The sequence below is a fragment of the Oryctolagus cuniculus genome, chromosome 10 (genome assembly GCF_051225735.1).
Source record: "Oryctolagus cuniculus isolate XC-2025 breed Fujian yellow rabbit chromosome 10, ASM5122573v1, whole genome shotgun sequence".
In the NCBI taxonomy this organism is placed as follows: domain Eukaryota; kingdom Metazoa; phylum Chordata; class Mammalia; order Lagomorpha; family Leporidae; genus Oryctolagus; species Oryctolagus cuniculus.
Window position 1 is genome coordinate 79,898,202 of NC_142876.1, and position 4,015 is coordinate 79,902,216.

Here is a 4,015-nt window from a genome sequence, read left to right on the forward strand (position 1 = left end):
TTATCTTAAATATTTCAGAACGCATGTTAAAAATTAAGGATACTATGAGGCACTATTTAAAACCTAACAGCATGAGTTTAAGAGATGTTTTTTATTTTTATGACTACTTATAATCCACTTTGAGGACTCTACAGAACTTCCTTCTCCAGTGAATTATTTCTATATCGTAAAGGCATTGTGAAGAACAATGTAGGTTGCTGAAGAGCTTCAGGAAAAAAAAAAAAAAACAGTACTTATATAATCACCATCTATTCTTTCTATCTAATGGCTGCAAAAAGAGAAGCCGTCTCAGTTATACCACTGAAGCAGAGCACCATGTGAAAGGAAGGCCACTATTCAGTAATTCCAGTTAGTGCACCTTGGCTGGTCTGTCCTTGCAAACACAACTGAGGGAATTTTAGCTAAGCAGCAGTGAAGCCTCTGCCACTTAAAAGACTTGAAGAAGTGAAATAAAATTCTACACTCCTGGATCTTAGGGGAAAAAAGGTATTTCCACATCTTTGAATTTGCCCTGTGTAAGACCATGACACCTAGGGACAGCCCTGTGCTCCCTGGAGGAGCTCAACAAACATTTCTTGATGAAGATAAACACCTGCTGTATTTAAATACGAGATGAAGAAGTCAGAGTGTAAATGAATCTAAGAATAAACTGGGTGTGTATGTGCACACAGCTACTATTAGCATTATGGGAAATTACATTCCTGCTATTATTATGATTATCATTCTAATGACAAAGGGCTACACACTGAGAAAGAGAAAATTATAAAGAAGAAAGGAATAAATCAGTTAGAAAGGAGAGTGAGTTTAAAACACAGATACTCATACTCCAAGGACCCCCAAATAAAGCAAAAGGACTCAATTTTTATAATAGAAATGATGGCAGGGGTGGAAACAGCAGTAGATGGCATGAGATTGGAGGAGGAAACAGCTTGAAACTGCAGGAAGAAAAAGTATACCATCTCCTTTACTAATCATCAGTCCTTCTCCCCCTCCCAATCACCCACCCCAAATGCCATGGTCCAGCATATTCTACTTAACAGATGTTCAATGCCTATTTTGCAGTTTGCTTATGTCAATACTGTAATACCCAGAATCAGCATTGATAAAATATTAGCTAAAGGAGAAAAGCATAAGGTTTGCATCAGCATTCATGAAAGAAGAAAAAGCAGGGAGTGAAAAGTTGTTGCTAACAAAGAAGGGAAGGAAGGAAGTATTTAAAATTTGTACTGGGTTTTCTAGAATTAGGACAGACTTATCTACTTAAGAAGCTCATTGTGAGTGGAGTTTGAATGAATTAGACTGCTTTGTTACGCTAAAGTCATTGTCTTAACAAATAATGTTTTTCCCCTCCAATATGCATGATTCAAGTGAATACCAATATTTAAGAGCATAACTTGGTTGATGACACTATGCAATTTTCAGAACCTTGGTGTTTGTTTGCTGGTATGTAGGGCAAATTTCTGAAATCCAGACCAATGATGAGTCTACTAAGAATACCTGTATTATAATTTGGCTTTTCCTGGAGAGGACTGATCTTTCTAGGAATGACAATCACTTCTAAATGATACTTGAGGAAAAAACAAAAATACGTGTTTTATGTAATTGAAATAGCTCTCAGTCAATAAGGATAAAGCTCCCAGAAATATCCCCGGGCCCAACGGCAGTTGGTAGACAATCACTTCTCCAGCTCTGTTCTGTTTCCTCCTCAGTAGAAGAATGGGCAGACAAAAACAGAGTGCCAGCTCAGCACAAAGAACTTAGTAGGGCTTAATGCTGTGGGTAAAGAAAACAGACAGGGATATTGGGGAATCTAGGGCCTCTTACTTTTAAATGCCCAAATGTTTACCAGCTGACCTTCCCCTTTACTGCAGTTCTGGGAAGCAAGGTGCATACAATAAAGTTCAAACCAATCAACTGCTTTCAGCTGTTCTTGTGCAATGAATTTTTAAACATTTGGTCATTAAGCTCAATATATATTCAGGTCAGTTTTTGAACAGGATGGGAACAGTTTGGGAGCAGATGCCACGGCACTGCCTCATGGAAAGGGGACAGTAAAGAAGCACAGAGGACAGTTAAAGGGCTCCACCCATCAGCTTCAATTTCTCCCACTTCCTTTGCCTCTCAGCCACTGCTGTGGATTGCTTCAGTGATCCAGAATAGTTATTAACTTCTGTTGTCATTTCTTTTCACTAATTGAATGGCAGCCTGAAGACCATAAAGAGAAGACTGGTGAATTTTCTCTTAAACAGGATCCTCCATGAATAGTTTGAAGGTGGTATGTGTTTGATTCGTGAATTGCGTGTTGACTTGTTAGTTTCTAAGTAGTCTCTGCTAGATTCTTCAACTTATTTTTGAACATCAATAAGCTGAACGCTTTCAGTGGTAAAGAATTTAAATCACTTAACCATTTCCCTTTGGTACATTCTGGCGGCCATATGTATGGAGGTAGCTTTAATACTGATATCATGGGGGTCAAACACAAGACTGCATTGAATATGGGAAAATAATAAGACACAGTATATCCTACAAACCAGTTTAAAAAGTTATCTTTGTGAGCTCACACCAGCAAACCAGTCTAAATGACTGTATTCCTTATAAGGCACTTTTAACAGCAACATTCACCAAATTTTATTATATGCATTGCCCCTGCATGCTCCCAAACAAGGCAGGAGGGGATGCTGCTAGGGTTCATGTTTTAGATTAGGACATACGTAAAATCTCCTCTAGCAGTTACAACAAATAAAACTCCAATGAGGCCAGGTATGTTTGGATGATGGAAAAACAACCAACCACAGCCTGCTGATAAAATAAAGTAGTGGTGCGGGAGAAGGCAACAATCCACTTTACAAGGCACAGCTGGTTACGAAGAGGGCCTTTTGCAGGACCGCAGCAGCTGGCAGTTTGGTTTAAATATCTGACTCGCCAGTAGTCACAATGCTATCACAATTGCGACAAAGCAATAAAAACAGGGTGTTAAATATTTATTTTTGTGTTTGTGGCAGCAAAATTCTTTACTCACAAACTATCAGAGACATAGAAAACCATTCATATATACCTAATTTTTTTTTCATATATACCTAATTAACACCAATATCATCTCTAGTATACAGTCTTTATTTTACCCTGAAGGTTTTTAACAAAGTGAACACATATTCCTAGGGGCATATCATCACTGACAGATATCTTTGTAGAGTGACTGTGGGAAGGGAAGTATGGGGACAACTGTCTATATTTTAAACAGCCAAATATCTAAAAATTATTAAAGTGTTGATAGTGTGTGTGGACATTTGTATAGATTTTAATATTAAAGTTTTCACTGAAAAATCAAGAACTGGTAAGTAGCAGTTTTATGAAGAACTCGCTTAATTAAAAAAAAAAAAAAACCACTATTTGAGAGGCAGAGAGACAGAAAGAGAGTTCCCATTTGCTGCTTTATTCCCCAGATACCAGCAATAGGCAGGGCTGAGCCAGGCAGGCCAAAGCTGGGAGATAGGAACTCAGTCCAGGTCTCTCACGTGGATGGCAGGGATCCAACTATTTGAACCAGTCAGCATTGGCAGGAAGCTGCAGTCGGGAGCCAGCACTGGGCCTCAAACCCAGAAGGTCTTATTTGAGCCTGAGGCATCTTAACCACTAGGCTAAATGCCTATCCTGAAAAATCTACTTTAAATGGCAATAGAGTTCATTTTATAATTCTCATTTGAGAAATCAAATAATGTAAAATGTCCATAGACAAAAACATTAAGGAGTCTCTGGATTTTTTTCTAGATTTTATATATATAATATATATATACACAAATATATATGAAAAGTAAGATTCCTTTAAGAAAGGAACATTTTAGGTTTAAGACTTGAATTTTTAGAAAGTGAAGCTATTCAACTGATTTCTCTCCCTCTACCGCCACTCTAGGTAGAGAGTGCTGTAGTTCACAGAAAGGAGGGAAGGATCAAGAAAAGGCATTAGAATGAGTCAAAAATTTTTAAGGACATTTCTAAAACTTCACAAATACAGAGG